The sequence below is a fragment of the Balaenoptera borealis genome, assembly GCF_965194805.1.
Source record: "Balaenoptera borealis genome assembly, chromosome: 18".
Classification (NCBI taxonomy): domain Eukaryota; kingdom Metazoa; phylum Chordata; class Mammalia; order Artiodactyla; family Balaenopteridae; genus Balaenoptera; species Balaenoptera borealis.
Genome location: NC_138877.1, coordinates 68,571,703 through 68,594,237, shown reverse-complemented (window position 1 = coordinate 68,594,237; position 22,535 = coordinate 68,571,703).

Sequence of the window (22,535 nt, the reverse complement as noted above, 5' to 3'; positions counted from 1 at the left end):
CTGCAGTAGCGAATAGCTTGATCCTTGTAGAACTGGACTGGGGGGGAAACAGTCTTTATAAAGTCAATTCCTTTGAGCTTTAGAGTCCAATCGAATCTGCCGAACAGGGCACCAACTTAGAGTACATAAGCAAGGAATCATAACCCAAAAGTACCTCCTGCTCAGAATTCAAGAATTGGCAAGTCAGGACTTCCCTGGTGGCACAGTGGTTAAGAATCTGCCTGCCAATGCAGGGGACACAGGGTCGATTCCTGGTCCGGGAAGATCCCACATGCCGCAGAGCAACTAAGCCCGAGCACCACAACTACTGAGCCTGTGTTCTAGAGCCCGCGAGCCGCAACTACTGAGCCTGCGTGCCACAACTACTGAAGCCTGTGCGCCTAGAGCCTGTGCTCGGCCACAAGAGAAGCCACCGCAATGAGAAGCCCGCGCACCGCAATGAAGAGTAGCCCCTGCTCGCCGCAGCTAGAGAAAGCCCGTGTGCAGCAACGAAGACCCAATGCAGCCAAAAATAAATAAATAAATAAATAAAAATAAATAAAACTAAACTTTCATAAAGTTATTTAAAAAAAAAAGAATTAGCAAGTTTGCTAAGTGGACAATTCAGAAAAATATGGAGACCCATGCAATCCTATCTAAATTCTTGCGGGGATCTGCACATTTCCCCCCTGGAAAGTTTATAACATTTATTAAATTTTCAAAGGAATCTATGACCCTTTAAAAAAAAGGCTAAGACCCACTGTTCTATACTGTGGGATAACCAGAACAATGAAGGAATTCGTCCTTGCAAATGTAGTTTGCACTATGAACTCCAGCTTTGGAACACTACTGTCTAGTTATGTGGACGTTGAGCAAGTTAAGACACCAAGTCCCAGATAATAGGGGAGAACTGGGAAGTAGAGAGAAAAGGATGTCCATCTTCTTTAGTTTGTTGTGAAGTTTGGGGGGGGGGGGGAATACACATTAAGTGCTGGGCAGAGGAAAGGCAGCCATTTTTATAACCCAAACGGGGGTAAGGGTGGGTAGTCAGGTGAGGGTGGCCTGAGCAGTGGGATCGTGTCTAGGTCACTTCTCCCTCGAGCAAATCAATTAGCATATTTGTTGAACTTACTTGGGCCAGGGAAAATAATTTATAATATCCTATACTTGAAGTCATAGAGATTTCCAACATAATAAGTAAGAAGAAGCAGTGTTCTCTCCATTTAGAAAGGAAAGGGGCAAGACAATGTTTGTTCGCTATCTTCTAGTTATCTGGTGCCACTAAATACTTATCTTCACTATGTCACCGCTCCCATCCCAACCTTTTCCTCCTCCAGTGTTCCACAAAGCAGGAAATGGGCACCGCTGCCCACCTGCTTCTCAGGCCAAAAACCTGGCAGGTAACCTAAATTTCTCTTTCCCTCACTCCCCACATACAGTCCTTCAACAAGCTGTGCTCGCTGGGCCGCTAAACTAGACTAAATCCTTTCAATACTTTCCATGTCCACAGCTACCCCCTCTAGTCCAAGCCAAAATCTTAGTTCTCTTGCACTAGTACTTACTGCTATTAGCCTCTCAGGTTCCACTCTTGACAACAGCGATCTCATAAAATCTTTATATCCCTCAATTCCACTCTTTTGCTTAACCCTGGCACCCCACAGTACTTATCACTACGTGGAATTAACGTGGTTATTTGTTTACTGTCTCACTCCCTGTTTACACGTAAACCCCATGGGAGTAAGGACCTCTTCTCTACAACCCCAAGCCTAGAGCAGCGTCTGGCACATAAAGGAAGGGCAAGTAACCGCAAAGCACTACAGGACTGGTACTGGCCGGACCCCATAAACTCTAGATCTGAATTTAGACTCTCGGACTTTTCAGCGCCGAAGTAAACCTGAGGTTTTCCACACGCGTTTAACCGCCTCTATTCACAGAGGAAAGAAGGGGGACTGACTGCCCGCAGTCAAACGGCCACTCATTGAGACCGAGCCTGCTGCAGTGGGGATGTCTAAGGGTGGGTGGTCCCTAACCTTCTTCCTTCCAAACCAAGCCACCCCCCTCTATCTGCCGAGCTCAGCATCAGCAAAAACCCGGAGAAATGGAGTCTTCCTCAATAAAAATGGTCACCGGACTCCAGGCGCAATCCGGTCCGCCCATTGCGCGAATCGCGCGTGCGCACGGCCAACCAGCCGCACCTCGCCAGCTCCTACGCCGGCGACCTCTTCCCCGCTTCCGCCTCCAGAGTTCAGACACGTCATCCCGCAAGGCCGGGCCTAGTGGGAGGGGCCGCGGGGCGGGGCTCGGCCGCGGGGCGGAGCGAGCTCCTTACTTCCGGATCCGGCCTGGCCCCGGGTTCTCTCGGTTACCTGGCGCCGCTGTCTGCCAGGTATCCCGGAACTGGCGTGGGAAAATCGCCGCGCTTATCAGGCCGCAAAATGGAATCCCTTCCTTGTGGGCGCTTTTACCATGGGCGCTGCCACGCAGAAAGGCTGAGTGGGGATTCTAGTTCCAAACTAGGAAGAAATGAAGTTTTGCTTCCATCCTCCCCTTGACTGTGACGCTCCCTTTCTCCCAGTACTAATACTTCTGACTCGGCTGTAAAACTTGAGGGATTGGATTTTCTCCTTTCCTCTGCTACAGGTAGCATTTGCCGGCTCCGATTTAAGGCTGTTAACAATCTGGCGTTTGTTTCTTCCACCCCTTTACGCCAAAGTTATTTGGACAGTGTGTTTTTCCGCATTTCCCACGTCTGCTGTGTCTTTACTCGCAAATGAAATATAGGATGCTCAGTTAAATTTTAATTTCAGATGAACAATGAATAATTTTTTAGTCTTTGTACGTCCCAAATATTCCATGGGACATGCATATATTTAATCTGGCAACCCTACTTCTGTGTCGCATTGTAGGAAGGGCAGCTGTACTCTGCTCGTTGTGTGCCTGTAGTGATGTTTTTAGAAGATAAAAATCACCTCATTGCCATTCTATTTCTGATATAAAATTGTGATAGTCCAAGGGACAAGAAGTCAACCATTGTCCTCTTCCCTCCCATTCTAAACACTGAAACTTGCAAATAAAATTGGCCCTGAGGCTGTAAACACAACTCATGGTAGTTCAGAGCCAAGGTATCTTAAGTTTTAAGATGAAAAATGGTTCCAGGACAACATGATTTGTAGGCTAAAAGTAGGAGTTGTAACCAGAAGAGGGATTATTTGGCCAGCAGAACCTGGGAAAATGAAAGCCACTGAGGCAAACACTAAAGTATAAAGACTCCACATCTGCCATGGTTGTAGCTCTGTGATGTAAATGGAGGTATTCTAATCATATAGCCAATTCGACTTGCTCTGAATTTATGTCCCAACCAACTTTCTGCTTACAATGTACTTGTCATGTAGTTTGATTACAGAGAGAGAATGTTTGCTGGATTCATGTAGCTGGTCTCCCCTGGAATTGTTGTTTTAACAACTATATTGAGGTATAATTTATATACCATGAGATTCACTCACTTTAAGTATACAATTCAATGAGTTTTAGCAAATTGACTGAGTTACGCAGCCATCGCCATAATACGGTTTAGAACATCACCCCAAATAAGAGGACTTAACATTTATCCGCCTTTCCACATACAGCTCCAGGGACCACTAATCTACTTTTGGTCTCTATAAAGGTGCTTTCTTCTGACTCCTCTGGGTTTCTTTAAAATTATTAATCAATTATTTTATTTATCCATCATTTCAGTGTCTGTGGCTAGTATAAGTTCACCCTAGAGATAGGTCTCTTTTTAGTGTCCTGACAAGTAAATAGTCGCAGGCTGTTGGATTATCCTGAGTTCCCCAATGTCAATGCCCTCCAACCAAAGAACACCAGGAACACACCAGGAACCACTTGACTAGTGGTTAGGTATATCACTAGTCGACTTTATTGCTTGATACAGTGAGGGAGGATGCACGCCCTGGGGAACCATGGGGTGTCTCAGTAAGAGGGTGTTAGAAGGAGACTCATTATAGGATTTGGGGCTTGTGCTGCATGATCTGGGGGAGTGTTTAAAGAAGTGGAGCTTTGCTCTGGGTTGGATGCTGCCAGGAAGCAGTGGTAATTCTTAAGACTGGATATCTTAATAAGTCTTATCTAGAAGGAGGGCAGACTAGACTGAGGCTAAAGTTATATAACTGGTAAAGAAACAGCAGGCATTACTCTTAGCCAGAGTAGGGGGATGTTTGGTCATTCTTTGGTTTGGACAATGTTCAGGGTTTTGCCTGTTGTTTAGACATAATTACAGAGGGCTCCTGTTTTGTCTTGAACATGATCAGAGAGGCCTTGCTGATGTTCATGTTCTGTGAAATTGTTTATACTCAACAAGGCCTACCTGTGATTACCAGGCCAACTCCTCCTGTCAGGGGCTGCTTTGCACTTTTTCACCAAGATAATGCCATCTAGTGGGCACTTTGTCTGGATAAACTAGCCACCCATTCACTCCTCTGTGTCATTAGATATATTTGCCTTTTTCCTGAAACTTCTGTGAAAAATATTAGGCCACTGGGTAAACCCCAATCTCAAACTCAGATTGTGATAATTTTTATGGATTTTTAAATAGTTCACCTTCATCTCGTAAGTGAGGCAAGTGAACAATATTAGTGCTCTAGTTGTTTGCTTTCTTTCATGACCCTGCATCTTTTAAATGCAATTTAGCAATAGTTGCTATGCATATAACCAACAAAAGTTTCCTATCCAGTACATAAGAACTCTTATGAAAGACAACTAAGTAGAAAAATGGGCAAGAGATAAAACAGATACATCAGAAGAATAGATAGCGAATGGTCAACAAAAATGAAAACATGTGCAACCTCATTAATCATGAGGAAATTGCAAATTAAACCCCAATGAGATATGGCTACACCCACAGTAGAAGAGCTAAAATTTTAAAACCGACAATATCAAGTGTTGACAGGGTTGTGGAATAACTGAAATGCACATCCACTGCCAGTGGGAATGCAAATTGGTGGAAAGTTGTTTTGCACACATATTCTATAACCCAGAAATTTCACTCCTAGATCTAAATGCCTATTTACATTTACCAAAAGATGTGTTCACCAAGATAGAACTCTAATGTCCATCTACAGTAGAATGGATAAACACATTGTAGTATAGTTCTACCGTAGAATACTACACAGCAATGAAGACAAATCACTGTTAAACACAACAAGGTGTTTTAATCTCAGGAACATATTAAGTAAAAGAAAGACAATGAGAATACTTGTATGATTCCATTTATATAAAGTTCAAAAACAGGTAAAACTAATCTATGATGCTAGAAGTCAGGGTGGTGGTTACCTTTTGGGATCTATAAAGAGGTAGTGATTAGGTAGGCATGTGGTAGGGCTGCTGCAGTGCTGGTAACGTTCTATAGCCTCACCTGGGTGGTGGTTACCTGGGTGCAGTCACCTTGTAATAGTTCATAGAGCTACACACTTATGATCTGTGCACTTTTCTGTATGTTATACTTGAAAAAAAGCTTATTAAAAGATATAATTATTGTGGGCTTCCCTGGTGGCAGTGATTAAGAATCCACCTGCCAATACAGGGGACACGGGTTTGATCCCTGGTCCGGGAAGATCCCACATGCTGCAGAACAACTAAGCCTGCACGCCACAACTACTGAGCCTGCGCTCTAGGGCCCGCGAGCCACCACTGCTGAGCCTGCGTGCCACAACTACTGAAGCCGCGAACCTAGAGCCCATGCTCTGCAACAAGAGAAGCCATCGCAATGAGAAGCCTGCACACCTCAGTGAAGAGTAGCCCCCGCTCGCCACAACTAGAGAAAGCCCATGTGCAGCAACAAAGACCCAACACGGCAAAAAAAAAAAAAAAAAAAAGATATCATTATTGTGTGCTCGCTTCAGCAGCACATATACTAAAATTGGAAGATATCATTATTGTGAATAATATCATTATTGTGAATAATATTGTGAAAAAGTTGGTAATCATTGAAGTTGGGTGTTGGGCACAGGAGGGTACCCTTCTCTCTATTTTATGCATTTCAAATTTTCCATGATAAAAAGTTAAATATATATGTATACATATATATATGTTTCTGTGTATGTATATTTGTATACCTATATATTTATGTATGTGTATATATTTATTTGTAAATGTTTGAGTTGCTCCTTGACTTGCCAATCTCTTCAAAAGTGAGTAAGATTTTCCAGAAACCATAGCAATATGAGAAGAGCCATGTAATTCTTTTATACTGTGTTGGATTTGGAAATTGGCATTAAAGAAGTTCAGCATATTTAGACAGTATTAACCAATGAAAGCAATATATCTAATATGTGAAACAACCTGAGTGAACATTTTTATACACATATTAGTGGAAATATGTTGAATATATATTATATGTATATTATAGATACACATATAAATGAAGAGAACAGGAGACAATATGACAATGTCTTTTACTACAGGTCAAATCCTATTAAAATGAACTTTGGCAAGGATTACAAATTTTTTATTTCATCGGAATGTTTTAAATATGCTAGAAATAAATGAGATTTGAATGTCATTTGTGAATTGTGTTTGAGAGAAATAAATACATCATTCTGTTCATTTTGCTTTGGACTCCTGACTAATGATTGATTTGAAACTTCTGAGTATCACTAGGTATAGTTCCCTAAAATAAAATGTTGGACAAAGTTTTCAGAAAAAATGTCCAGAAAGGGAAATAAAGAGAAAGTGTGCAGGAAACAGGACATGATTGCCCAACAAACCATATGAGGCCTGTCACCATGATTATTCTTAAGTAGCTGCTGAATGATCCAAAATATACAAGTTCCCCCACAAGAAAAATATTTGAGTAACTTGGGGTTAGAATGTTTACTGAAAATAAAATGTGGACTGAGGGAGTTGGGGAGTGTGGATTGAAGGGTAACTGTATAAAAACAATTCAATGGAGTCACAGTGTGGTCATGTTTTCTTGAGCACTAACTTTAGAACATAATACCCATGTGGGATGAACCTCACTATTGAATCTTGTTGAACCACCACAACTACCAATAACCACTTGTTTAAACATTTTAGAAGACTGATACAAAACAGAAAAAGCCTGTAGGCAGACAGGAACACTTTAACATCCTCCCCTTTTTCCTCCCCATACCTACTGACACAAGAGGGAAATGGTTTTAATGACCAGCCATCTGCCCAGGGACTTTTCTCCTATTCCTGAGAGGTTCTTAATGTCATGGAGCATAAGAATTACCATATAAGGTAGAAGGCAATACTCCATGCATTCTGAACTTTGAGAGCTACTTAAAGGACTTTTAAAGGCACTTTCAGCCTTATACAATTTTTGCCAATTGTGCTGACTTTAGAACCCAACACGCAATTCAGCCATGTTCCATGCAGTTTTGACTCTTAGCTAGGGTTGCAGGTAAGGTACAGGGTGCCCAGTTACCTTTACACTTCAGATAGTTTTTAGTATAAGTACATATGTCCCATGTATATCTGGAGCATATTTATTTAAAAAGTATTTGTTGTTTGTTTTTATTTGCCAAATCCAGCGACCCTAACACTGATGGATCTTTGATTTACAAGGATTTGAACAAGGGGCCTGCACAATTAAGGTACATTGAAATAAAACCGGGGGAAAACATTTGCAATAAAATATAGTTATTATATATAGTTATTATAGAATAATAAGAAAAAGATGAACTACCCCTATATAAAAGTATACGTGAAGAGACACTTCACACACACACACAAAGATATACAAACAGCAAAAAGCATTGAAATAAATATTCAGCATTATTTGTAATGAAAGAATAACATATTAGAAAAAAGACATACTTTTTTTTTAAGCTACCAAGGAAGCAAAGTTAAAAGCAATGATAGTGCCCCATGTGATTTCATATCTGATCATGAGACTTAAATATCCTTTTTGGAGGACAGTTTGCATTGTATATTTTTTTAAAGCCTTTAAAAATGTATATAATATGAAAGAACAATTCTGCTTCTCAGGATCTGTCCTAGAGAAATACTTAGAATGTGAAAAGATTTAGCTCTAAGTATGTTCACCAGTGTAATGTTTTTAAAAGTAAAAAATTTAAAAACAACCTAAATGTTCAACAGAAGAGTTTGTTAAATAAATTACAGTAGTACACCCATGCAAGGGAATACTCTACAGCCATAAAAGTTATATTGAGAAGAAGTAATAACATGGAATGATGTTTAAGATACGTTGCTAAATGAAAAAAGTATATTATAAAACAGCATGCACCTTCTGATTTCAGTTTTGTTTTCAGAAAATATATACACACTGTTAACAGAATGAAAAGACAGACTATCGACTAGGAGAAAATATTTGTAAATCACCTGGCTAGCAAAGGACTTGATTTCAACATAAAGAACTCTCCAAACTCAACAGGAAGAAAACAAACAACCCAATTAAAAAATGATGAAAGGCTTGAACAGACACTATCAAAGAGGGTGTGTGGCTTGCAAATAAGCACATGCGTTCAACGTCAGTATCCAATAGGAAAATGCAAATTAAAACCATGGTGAGATACCACTATGCACCTATCAGAATGGCTAAAATTAAATGCACTGGTAATACCAACTGTTGACAAGGATGTAGAACATCTGGAAACCTCATATATTGCTGTTGGGAATGCAAAATGATACAGCCACTATGGAAAACAGTTTGGCAGTTTCTTACAAAGTAAACATACACTTACCATATGACTCAGGAATCCCACTCCTAGGTATTTAAAGTCTAGAGAAATGAAAACTTTTGTTCACACAAAAATTTGTACACAAATATCTATAACAGCTCTATTCACAATCACCAGAATTAGAAACAACCAAATGTCTTTCAATCAGTAAATACATAAACAAACCATGGTGCATTCGTACAACGGAATACTACTTAGGAATAAAAAGTAATGCGCTGTTGATACGTACGACACCTTGGATAGATCTTATACACACTGAGTGAAGGAAGCTGGTCTCAAAAGGTTACAGGCTCTATGATTCCATTTGTATGACATTTCCCAAAACCCAAAGCTATAGTGACAGACAAGTGCTTGCTAGTTCCAGGGATTAGGGGTGAGGGAAGGTATGACTACAAAGGGATAATGAGGGAATTTGGGGAGTGATAATATTGTGTACCCTGATTTTGGTGGGGGTAACACAATATATGCATGTGTTAAAACTCATAGAAATGGGTGTTCAAAAATGGGGGAAAAAATCGCTTATATGTGGAATCTAAAAAAGTGGAACAAGTGAACTTTTTTACAAAACAGAAATAGCCACAGATGTAGAAAACAAACTTATGTTTCCCAAGGGTGTAAGGGGTGGGGAGGGATAAATTGGGAGATTGGGACTGACATATACACAGTACTATATATAAGAGAGATAACTAATAAAAACCTACTGTATAGCAGGTTTTTATAACAGGGAACTCTACTTAATACTCTGTAATCACCTATATGGGAGAAGAATCTAAAAAAGAGTGGCTATATGTATATGTATAACTGATTCACTTTGCTGTACAGCAGAAACTAGTACAGCATTGTAAATCAACTATACTCCAGTCAAAATTAAATAACTAAATAAAAATGGAGAAAAATATATAAACAGAAAAAAAGAATGGAAGGACACACATGAAAATTCTTAGGAGTGGGTTATTTCTATGCAGTCAGATGCAGGTGATCTCCTCCCTCTCAGTTCTGCAGTATTTCCATTTTTAAAAATAACGAACATATGTTTCATCTGTAAAAATATTTTATATAGACAGGTTATATGTATTTAAACACATAAATATATATATTATATATATTTACATATATATGTAGAAAGATTTTTTTTATAGGAAAACTTGAGTGATACCTGCCATTATTTCTTTTTGGTTCAGCCTTTTGTGGGCAAAGAAACTTCACCGTGCTATTGGAAAAATATCTTTTAGATGAGATGTTTCTTTCACTTATGAAAGCACTGGCAGCGCTCTCATCTTCCCATAAATCTTGTGCTCTGCCCTGGGCCATAGCACAGTGTCCTGGCCTCTGCTGCACCGTTAGGTTTGTCATTAGCATCCGTTAACCAACAACTTCCACTTTGTGGTATGAGGCCAGAATTCCTTCTGAAATGGAAAAATGTTGGTGTGATGATGCGATCACAGACTAAGTACTGTATTTGTTTCCCTTTCACATCATTCTAGTGTGTCTTACAAATGGATCAGAGTTCTTATCAAGAATTAAGCATTAGGAAGCTGCCAGGCATTGCAATAGCACTTGGCTTATTTGATTTTGCTCTACAAAAGTAACCAAGTTATGCTAGGTGAAGTTTTTATTTTTTATTTATTTTATTCTTTTATTAGTATTTTTTTATTTTTTAAAGTTTAGCTTTTTTTTAAACTTTGGGTTTATTTATTCATTTATTTATTTTTGGCTGTGTTGGGTCTTCGTTTCTGTGCGAGGGCTTTCTCTAGTTGTGGCAAGCGGGGGGCCACTCTTCATCGCGGTGTGCGGGCCTCTCATTATCGCGGCCTCTCTTGTTGCGGAGCACAGGCTCCAGACGCGCAGGCTCAGTAATTGTGGCTCACGGGCCTAGTTGCTCCGCGGCATGTGGGATCTTCCCAGACCAGGGCTCGAACCCGTGTCCCCTGCATTAGCAGACAGATTCTCAACCACTGTGCCACCAGGGAAGCCCTAGGTGAAGTTTTTAAATGGCTTTATCCAAAAATCTAGAGAGAAGGACTTAAACCAAGTGCATGAGGCAGTCATTATTTACCTCATCCAGGAGAGAAGCCCGAGATTCTGACCGCAGACTGAGCAGCAGACCCCTACAGGGCTGTGGCAATCAACATTCTAACCACTCCTTGAGGGATCCCAGCCTCCCTCATCTATTCCGACCATGGCCACCAGCAGGAAGTGAGGCCACAGGCATCCCACAGGCCAACTTGTTTCTCAAAAATCCACAGCTGTTATCAGACACTGAGCCTCTGTTTGACAGCTTGACCATGAGCAATTGGCTGTCTTGAGAGCTATACCACGCAGGGCAAGGATATTCCAAAAGGCTAGGACAGGCAGGTTATAACTTTTTAGAGGTTTGGTCTTGATTCCCATTAACAGTTCTAGAACTCAAACCAGGACCAAAAATTCTGTATATTTCCACTGCTACTCAAACATATAGGTACATGCATAGAAAATGATCTGGAAGTAACAATAGTAAGCTTGAGGTGGGTGGGGGGACTTTAACTTTGTCTGTAACTATCGAAGTTTTTACAACTTATATTATCTATGTAATTTAAAGTAATTTAAGTCCTAGAATTCTTCTGGGGCGGGTGGGGTGGAGAAAGATTGATAAATTCACCACTTTGTCATTTTATAAGAGCAGTTGTTCTGAAGGAGTTAAGGACAGGAGAATTTGAGAGAAGTGAGGGTCTTGCATTCTCTCCTTAACTATGGAAATCTGGAAGCAAACATAGCACCTGAAGAAGGAATTAGGCTCTGAGTAACTCTGAATAGGGAAGGTAGCTTCGTAGTGGGGGAAAGAAGCTTCGAGAAATGGGGTTTGACGGTCTACTGATCCAACAGTTCTCACATTGGATTATATCTGTTCTAACTGCTGAGTGAATGAGAAGTGGAAAAAGATCCAGAACAAAGAGTGACCACATGAATGAAGGAAAGAGATGACATCTGGAAGGGTGGACATACACTGGACAGTCCATGGAGGCAGGAAGGCAAGCTGGGGACGAGGGGCAGGGGATAGGTGCCGAACCGTCCACCACCATATTTTCTTGCTAGTTGCATTGGCATAAATATTGTTCATTTTGCAGATTCAAGATCTTTCAGGTTGCAAGGAAGAGGGGCACATTCAATGGTAACTCAGGTAATAGGGAATGCACCATGTAGATTTCATGCAAACACCCTGAGAGCCAGGTGAGACCTTTAAGAAAGAACTTCACGGAATCTGTGTGCCAGCCTGAGAGGAAGGTGGCAGCATTTTACTGGTAGAAAGTGAAAAGAAAGGGCACCGTCAGGCTTTCACTGACTCCCCACTGAGGGAATACGTCAAAGGTTCGTGTTCTTGAAGAGCTCACTGTTTAGTGAGGAAGCCAATGACGGTAATTCAGTGGACAGGTTCCGTAAAGAAGTGCAAAGTGAGGAGGGAACGGAGGGGAGATTGTGACAAAATTATCTGGGCAAATTTTCTGAGGATTTGCTAACTGGGTTGGTGCGTGCAGGATAAGTGTGACTGAGGGGCGCTGAGGATTCAGCCCCAGTAGGACCAGAACCAGGACCACCAGGATCAAAGATTCAGACCTGGTAACAGAGAGGGTTGTAGAGGTTCAGCATAACAAAGAATAGGCTGAGGTCTGCTTAGAGGAACATCGTAAGAGGTACTGTGTATGAAGTTAATAACTCCTGCAGAACAGGCTTCCCTGGTGGCGCAGTGGTTAAGAATCTGCCTGCCAATCCAGGGGACATGGGTTCGAGCCCTGGTCCGGGAAGATCCCACATGCTGCGGAGCAACTAAGCCCGTGCGCCACAACTACTGAGCCCATGTGCCACAACTACTGAAGCCTGCGCTCCTAGAGCTGATGCTCCACAACAAGAGAAGCCATCGCAGTGAGAAGCCCGCGAACTGCAACGAAGAGTAGCCCCTGCTCGCCGCAACTAGAGAAAGCCCGCACGCAGCAACAAAGACCTAACACAGCCAAAAAAAACCTTTAAAAATAACTCCCACAGAAGAGACTGAATTAAAGAATCAATCTCACAAGAAAGCTGGAGAGTTGAGTCACTGTTTAGCATTTTGAGAAGCTCGCTTCTGAACTGGTTCAAAGGTGCTAACAGCAGCCAGGCAGCAGGGGGCTTCTTTCTTTTCTCCTTCCTTCCCTCCCTCCCTCCCTTCCTCCATTCCTCCCTTCTTTCCTTCCTCCTTTCTTTCCCTCCTTGCTTCCTTCTTTCCATCATTAAGGAATTCTTTTTCAGGAGAATCAAGAATGAGAATATTTCATGACCTGTTATTAGGAAATTGCAGTCAGTGATTCAGTGCAGGAGAATGAGGTACTATGTTAAGCTAAAGGCAATAGAAGTTCACAGGAGTAACAGGGGCAAATGTTCCACCAGGGAGAAAGCAAGTCACTAAAATAAAATACCATAGCTATTAAATACATCCCACTTGTAAGTATTCAGAACTTCCAAGTAAGAAAATTAGACTCCTTGATGATGCCCTTAAATTCTATTATTTTTATTCTGGGTACAATCTGACATGTCTAATAAGAAAAAAGTAATGGAATAATTAATATGCTCCTATTTTTTATACATATAATTGTATTTTCCGCTTTATTAAATCTTAAGATATTATTGTTAAAGACATTACTAAAATTACATGTATATACTCAGTGTCTCTCAGAAAATAGAGTTCCAAGAATAATGGTGGGTCATTCTATATTTGAAGAAAAACATCTGTTTTTAGAGAAAACTTTCTTCCCTAATGCATTTATTCATTTAGTTCATTTGTTCTTTCCAGTTCTTTGCATGATTCTCTTTAGTAATACAGTGAAGTCAATTTACCCAAAGATTAATATTTTCTTGCTAGTTGCAGTGGCATAAATATTGTTCATTTTGCAGATTCAAGATCTTTCAGGTTGCAAGGAACAAGGGCACACTCAGAGTAGCTCGAGTGCTAGGGAATGCACAATTAGGATGAGGGAAATGTCTCAATATCAAAGCCAGTAGGTTTCAAAGGAAACCAAAGCAGTACGAAAATCATTTGATAGGAGCTCAGAAGACACGGAAGTTGAGAGTCTGTTGTCCCCTAGGTTAGGGCCCTGTCCCCATGAATACTCATCAGCGTCTCCTCATCCACTGCTCCCGTCACTATTGATCAGTCAACTCATTGAGCCTTGTCATTCTAACTCCCTTGAGAGGACTGAACTGATTTAGCCATCGCTGTCCAGTAGAGGGCTCTTGTGGTAGTCAGAGTTCTTGGTTGCATGTAATAAACTGCGTCATTTTCTAGGGCTGCCCTAGCAAAGTACTACAATCTAGGTGGCTTAAGTAACAAAAATGCATTATCTCACAGTTCTGGAGACTAGAAGTCTGAGATCAAGGTATCGTCAGGGGTGGTTCCTTCTGAGGGCGCTAGGGAAGAATCTATTCCAAGCCTCTCTCCTTGTCTTGCAGATGGCCATATTCATGTTCACATGGCACTCTTCTTATATGTGCCTGTGACTGAATTTCCCCCTTTTATAAAGACACCAGTCCTAATGGATTAGAGCCCACCCTAATGACCTCATCTTAACTAATTACATCTGCAGTGATCTTATTTCCAAATAAAGTCACATTCTGAGGTACTGGAGCCTAGGGCTTCAAAATATGAATTTTGGGTGGACACAATTCAACTGATAACACAAATCCAGATCAAAACAGTTTAAGTTAAAAGGGGATATTACTGCAGATCTTCAGGAAGGACAGGGGCTCAGGAACAGTGGAAACCAGAGCCTGGAGGACCACCTTGACTCTGGTCTTTACTTCTCTGTAACAGCTTCGTTTACTTCTCTTTCATACAGTTTACATCCCCAGGGCGGGGGATGTGATGATTGACAGCTCCAGAGATCCACATTTCCATCATCAGAGAAGAGATGAATAATAGATTCTCTGGCTGCAAATTAAAACATTTCAGGATAAGGGCTGTGTTGTTCTGATGTGGTTTCAGAGCCCACCCCTAGACTAACTGCCGTGGTCACAGTTCTTTCCAAACATGTGCCACATGGTCAGAAGGAATGTTTCTCAGAAGAAGGAGGATATTTTTCTTGGTGGAATAAACAAAAGATACCTATTATCTTGTCCCTGGTGGGTAGAGTTCTCACAAAAGACCAAAACTGCTTCCTGCCATTGGACCAGGTCCCTAATAATCATCTAATCAGTGTGGCTATGGTCATGGTGCGCTGTGAAACCACCTGGTACCAAGCATGGCATCCTACATACAGGGATCTCTTTAGTAGGGATATATGGACAATGTCAGCTTTTTTTGTTTTTGTGGCTGCGCCGGGTTCTAGTTGCGGTACGCAGGATCTTTGCTGTCACGTGCAGGATTTTTAGTTGCAGCATGCGAACTCTTAGTTGCAGCATGTGGGATCTAGTTCCCTGACCAGGGATCGAACCTGGGCCCCCTGCATTGGAAGCATGGTGTCTTAGCCACTGGACCACGAGGGAAGTCCCAAGGCAAGCATTCTAAGATATCTCAAAATTGCACAATGTAGCAAGAAAGCCCATCATATAGATGAATTTTATAAAGCCAGTTTATAATAAATTGTTTTCTTATATATTTGCGCTCTCTACTTAAAGTCAAATGCAGAGGAAAATATCCTAGTTAATTGAGCACTGCACATGTAAAATTCTCCGGTTCATTCAGGTTTTACCATGTTTTACTTATTCTGAAGTGTTCTGGTGACTAGAGATCATGTGTCAGGTAAAAGAAAAACCGAACACTACATTTCCAGAAAACTTCTGTCCACACAAAAACCTGCACACAAATGTCTACAGCAGCTTTAGTCACAGTTGCCAAAACTTGGAAGCAGCCAAAATATCCTACAACGGGTGAAAGGATAAACAAACTGTGGTCCGCCCAGACAATGTAATATCATTTGGTACTAAAACGAAATGAGCTGTCAGGCCATGAAAGGACATGGAGGGACCTCAAATGTGTATTGCTAAGTGAAGGATGCCAGTCTGAAAAGGTTGCATACTGTGTGTTCTAGCTATATGACACAGTGGAAAAGGCAAAACTATGGAGATAGTAAAAAGATGAGTGATGTGAAAGATAAACAAAGCCTGATGCTAGTTCAAGTGATAAGGATTCTGGTCAGTTGCAAAAGGGAAAAGAACCCAGCGTGGACTGAATTCAACCTTGATCTGTGCTGAGGTGACTGGGTGTTTAAAGGGAGAATGAAGGTGGGGGGAGGGGGAAGCGGGGACTTGAGAAGAGTCAGGGAAGTGAACAATTACAAAAAGTGGGAAATGGGGTGGGTCCACGTGAAACCATCTGGGTTTGCTAAGTTAGGCTTCTTCCCTCCCACAGAGGCTGGGAGAAGGGGGCCCTATCTTCAGGCGTTGGCTGGAACAGTCACTTCTTTGGGCAGCCTTGAGTTTTCTCAGGCAGGCACTTTAAGGGGGGAGGGGGGGTTAGGGTCATCCCAGGGATACGAACTTGAGATGTTAGAAACCGTGCTAGTGTTTGACCAAGTCTTCATGGGCCAAGGTTGAGGCCTGGTGGAGAAGAGGGCTCAGAGGAGCCTGGGTAGAATTTGGAGAGAATTACTGTCAGTGGTTACCAGAAGTTTGGTGGAGCACAGGGGACTTCAGGGGTAGTGAAATTATTCTGCATAATACTATCATGGTGGATACATGTCATTATACTTTGTCAAAACCCACAGAATGTACAACACCAAGAGTGAAACTTGGGGCTTCCCTGGTGGCACAGTGGTTAAAAATCCACCTGCCGGACTTCCCTAGTGGCGCAGTGGTTAAGAATCCACCTGGCAACACAGGGGACACGGATTCGATCCCTGGTCCGGGAAGATCCCACATGCCGCGGAGCAACTAAGCCCGTGAGCCACAATTACTGAGCCTTTGTGCCACAACTACTGAAGCCTGCGCACCTAGAACCCGTGCTCCGCAACAAGAGAAGCCACTGTAATGAGAAGCCCGCACACCGCAGCGAAGAGTAGCCCCCGCTCGCCATAACTAGAGAAAGCCTGCGGGCAGCAACAAAGACCCAAGGCAGCCAAAAATAAAGAAAAAAAAAAAAAAAAAGAATCCTCCTGCCAATGCAGGGACACAGGTTTGAGCCCTGGTCTGGGAATTTCCCACATGCCGTGGAGCAACTAAGCCTGCAAGCCACAACTACTGAGCCTGCGCTCTAGAGCCCGCGAGCCACAACTACTGAGCCCATGTGCCACAACTACTGAAGCCTGCGTTCCTAGAGCTGATGCTCCACAACAAGAGAAGCCATCGCAATGAGAAGCCCACGCACTGCAAGGAAGAGTAGCCCCCGCTCGCCGCAACTAGAGAAAGCCCACGTGCAGCAATGAAGACCCAACACAGCCAAAAATAAAATTAATTAATTAATTACACACACAAAAAAGAGTGAACCCTAGTGTAAACTACGGACTTTTGTTAATAATAATGTATCGACATCTGCTCATCCATTGTAACAAGTATGGCACATTAATGCAGGATGTTAATAATAGGGAAAATATGTATGGTGAAGAGGGGGGTATATGTGGACTCTGTATTTTCTGCTAATTTTTTTCTGTAAAACTAAAACTGCCCTAAAATAGTCTATTTGTTTTAAAATGGAATTTTCAGGTTTTTTCATTATGTTTGAGTGGAATCATTAAATTTGAAGTGAATAACGCTAGTTGTTATTTTAATATAATATGTTACAGACTTGAAGATAACTTCAGCATGCTATGTGTAAAGGAAAAGTTATGATTGAAAAGTTGATTGCTTCAAAAGTATTGCATAATGTTAAAAATGTTTAAAATAAAAGGTAGCTTCCTACTCCACCCAGGTGACTTCTCTTAGGAGTTTGAAATCTCCCCGCAACTACCCTCATTATTTTGGTCCTCACGAAATCTTTTTTTGTGTGTGACAGCAGGGAAGCTGTTATAGTTCCTGCTCTGAGTCAGTGAGACAGTTTTCAGAGTTTGGTTTCCATGAGAAAACACCTATTCAGTGCCTGGCACAGAGGTCCTAAAGAAATAATATTTTCCCTCTCTATTGGAAAAGGTACCTCTTTATTTGAGGTAAAGCATTTTAAAACATGCTCAAACAAAAAGACTGAGGCTCTAAAAGAAAAAAGTTTTTCCAAAAACTGAGACAGAATGCTGAGGAGCTGGGAGACTTCCTTCTTTATTTCCAGGGACTACTAACTTTATTAAGGCATTAGCACACCCAGTCCCAGGAAGGCATAGCCTTTTGATTGAAAATACCCAGTATTTGGTGAACATCGAGAAGGGCGCCCTATTTGGGTAATGACTCAGATTAGATATCCAGCTGTCAGTAATTGTAGCGTTTGCTTGGTTTTATGAAATCTTTTATTGACTTAGGCATTCTGGTTCAGGTTTTGTTTTTTCCTTCTCCACCTGTTTGTGGATAGATTTTTATGAGTGCTGTGGAATTCCTTATTTTACACATTTACTTACATTTCATGCTAGATATTTGATGAAGGAAATTGAGCTGTTCTTTCTATTGCCTTATGAGCAGGAGATCCTGGGGTAAACATTGCTGTGTGGCAAACCAGGACCAGTAGGAGTACTACGGAAACAAGCTTTGAAAAGAGAGGTAATTACCTAAAATTAGATCAAGCGAAAACTGCTCTATTAGGTAAATCCTGTTGCTAAATTGCTTACAGCAAGCGAAGCACGGGATAATACTGTGTTGGATGAAAAAAAATTTTTTTTTAAGCCTTAGCAACAGGAAAATGTGTCAAATACCTAGTGTTATCAAATTCTCTCTTACTTTTCTTTCTTACTTTTCCAACTTGAAAGAAGACATGGGGAATTATATATAGACAACCGATTCAGGGCATGGGGGTGGATGACCCTGTTTTAAAAAATGTTTGAAAATAAGCAAGTTAGTCACTTTGAGATCAAGTGATATTGCTGAGAAATTAGTGATCTTTTTCTAGAACTTAATGGACAGACTGTTTTCAAAACTAACCATTTGTTCTAGTTGCCCTACTTTCATTAGGGCATTATGAAAGGCTTTGAGGCATCATGGGGATTGAACTTCCTCAAGAAAAGGGCCATAACACAAGTAAGGGACCGGAGAACTGGGTATCTTGGCAAAGTTGCAATTACAGCTGTTTGTGATTTCTACAGGAGTTCCTTCTCCAGGGCTATGAATTCAGCCCAGTAGGAGAACTTTGAGCTATTGGTACATACTCTGTCTAGCTATCTCATGCCTGTTGGGGAAATCTACAGGCTGCAGGAGGTCCCAGTAAGTGGGGAGACAGTACATTGTATCGTTCTTTTCTCTCTCCCTCCTGCACCCACCACTTATAGCATAGTCATCTGACTTAAATCAAAGTAAGAGCTGATAAATCATTAAAATCATAATTTTGAAAACTATGTATAAATTTGGGAAAATGCTTATGACATCATATTACACAAAAGAAGCAAGACACAAAAATGAACTTTGCTCTACACCACTGTAAAGCAATTATACTCCAAAAAAGATGTTTAAAAAAGGAAACTTTGCTGTGATTACGACTGTGTAATAGTTACGGATACATATGAACGTGGTCTCCAAGACAGCAGGACAAAATGAAAAACATCTGGTTTCTGGGGAGATTTTTTAAAAGATCTTTGAGTTGGGTTTGCTTTAATCTTGCTGTAGTTGGTACAAAAAGAAAAAGAAAGGCAGAGTGACATTAAAAATATTGAATAACTGGTATTTTACACCACGGAGGCCACTCCAACAAGCAGCTCCCATAATTACAGAGCGAGCCAGATGGTGGCAGGTAAACACAGCCTTGCAAAGCCAGGTTGCACTGGGCATTTCCCATGGGTCTGGGGGTTGGGAGTTGTTGCAGTCCCAGTGGGATGCTAGTGGGTAGATGCCCCCCAGCGATGCCTTTTCTGGAGCCAGAGCAGTGGGTGGGGTGTGTGTGAAGCACCGGGTGGACTCCGCCATCACATAGTAACCATCCAGCACTGTACTATTTCCACACTTTGGCAACCGGTACAGCTGTACCAGTGCCTGCAAGCAGATAGGACTCCTGATTAAGAACTATCCTGAAAGAGAGAATGAGATGATGCTTTTAAAGCCCTTACTGACTATAATGCCCCGCACCTGGTAAATACTCCACACACACTGGCTGTTGTAATAGTGCTGCATTCCTGATTTCACTTTTATTCTTATTAATAAGCAAAAAAGCACACAGCCTAGGGGTCCCACCAGGAGAGTATGGAAGTAGGGTGTGCCCATCACACCTTTTTTTTTTTTTTTCCACAGAAAGAGGTTTATTATCCCTTAATTTCGCTGTCCCTTTCCCCCAGATCTTCCCATCAGGTATTGCCTAGCTCAGCAGCCCTCTGGTCTTTGGTGTGGAGACGGGGACAGAGAAGAAGAAACAGCAAGGACTTGAACCTGGGAAACGCTGCTTAATGTCAGCACTATCCTTCCAAATAACATTCATGGAAACACATTTCCCTACACAATCAGGACAGGGACTGGGAGTTAGGAAACTCCAATAACGGTGCCACGTACACACCAGAAAAGTAGACACAGTGCTACAGCTGATCTTCTAACCTTCTCATTTTATACATGAGAAAACTTAAGCTCCAAGAGAGTAAGTACCTTCCTCAACTTGGTAAGTTACTTTTTTTGTGGTAAATGCATTTTTTTGTGTGTCTTGTTCATTTTACTTTATAAACACAGATACCTACTTCCAGGTATCAAGAATGTGTTAAGAAACACAGCTGAGGGGCTTCCCTGGTGGCACAGTGGTTGAGAGTCTGCCTGCCAATGCAGGGGACACGGGTTCGAGCCCTGGTCTGGGAAGATCCCACATGCCGCGGAGCAACTGGGCCCGTGAGCCACAACTACTGAGCCTGCGCGACTGGAGCTTGTGCTCCGCAACATGAGAGGACACGACAGTGAGAGGCCCGTGCACCATGATGAAGAGTGGCCCCCGCTCGCCGCTACTAGAGAAAGCCCTTGCACAGAAATGAAGACCCAACACAGCCAAAAAAAAAAAAAAAAAAAAAAAATTAATTAATTAAAAAAAAAAAAGAAACACAGCTGAAAAGCACAAAAAAGGATCAACAAGGGTCTGTCATTACCCATAGTGCACAGAATGATTAGCGTTCAAACACGTTCTGGAGGGGAACAGGCAGCCTAGGGATCCCCTTTAGCTATGGCAGGCCCAGTGTCTGCTGGTAGAGGAAGCCAATGCCTGTCACTCATGATCATCCATCTCACCCACCATGGGGAGTGGGGCGTTTCCATCACAAGCCCAGTGTGGCTCATCCTCTTCTTCTTCCCAGGAAAAGGAGCCTTGTGAAGATGCCCACAGAGTCACGAGCACCGCAGCCTCGTCAACACTCACACCTGTGGGTTTTCTCCCTACAACACCATCATTTCCAACAGAAAGCTGTGCTCTTTCTAGTGGCTGACATTTAGTGCGTGTTTATTATGTGCCAGGCATTGTACTAAGCAGTTCGTATGGATTACTTCATCCTATCCTGTTAGGAAGATATTCTTATTATGTGCATTTGCAGATGGGGAAACTGAGGCTCTGGATGGGTGGATAAATGGTGGGTAAAGCTGAGGTTCAAACCCATTCTTAACCATAAAATTGCCTTTATGAATGATGGTCTAAAATAAGGTAAATTCAAACATCTTCAAATCTAGGGATCAATAAATGATAAATGTAAAATAATGATATCTAACACTTATAACAAGCTTATGAAATAGGTGCTATCATTACCTCTGGTTTATAGAAATGCCTAAAGTACATCAGGCTCTTTTGATAAAACCACATCCAGAAGAAGGAGAAACACACATAGATACAAGCACAAGACATAAGCAAATACACACGCATTTAGACTTGGATGAAGAAATATACTCATAGGCAGAAGCATATTGTTTTCGTCAGCTTGGGCTGCTATAGCAAAATACCACAGACTGGAGGGCTTAAACAACAGACATTTATTTCTCACAGTTCTGGAGGCTGGGAGTCCCAGATCAAGGTACTGGCAGATGCGGTTCTTTGTTAAGGCTCTTTCCTGGCTGGCAGATGGCAGAAAGGCAAGGCCTTTCCTCGGTATCTGCAGGAGGAGAGAGACAGCTCCAGAGTCTCTTCTTGTAAGGGCACTAATCCCATCACAAGGGTTCTGCCCTTATGCACTAATCTAAACCCAAATACTCTTGAGAGTTACCTCAGTAACCAGAGGGGGAAAAAAATTCCCATTATAAACAGGTATTTGTTTTGCAGACAAAAGAGTATTTTCCTTGGAACCCCTTACTAAGACACAATTCCACGAGAGACGTATCATTAATCCCATATTACAGATAAAGAAACCGAGAATCAGAAAGTTAAGTAATTTACTCAATTGTTTTAAATGCTTGCCAAGTTCGGGAGACCCTCTTCTATGGAATAGGCATACTTTGATTCCCTCTCTCTCTCCTAAACTTTTTATTATGGAAAAATTCAAATTACACATAAATTGGGAGAAAGTAGAAGAAGCCTCCACGTACCCATCACCCAGCTACAACAGTCACCAACTCATGCTATCTCTTGTTTCAACTATGATTGTTTTTAACACTCAACGAGATGGAAATTTCTGCACAATGATAAGTAGCAACCAGACAAATGGGTAGTGTATTTTGCCTTTTATTTTCTATCTCAAAAAATCTGTTCAACAAAATCTAGGCAATATCTTTATAACTCTCCAGCCCCTTGCTGTGAGATGAATTTTTCAAATGTCTAAGCACTGGGAATTCCCTGCCATCCAGTGGTTAGGACTCTGTGCTTCCATTGCAGGGTGCATG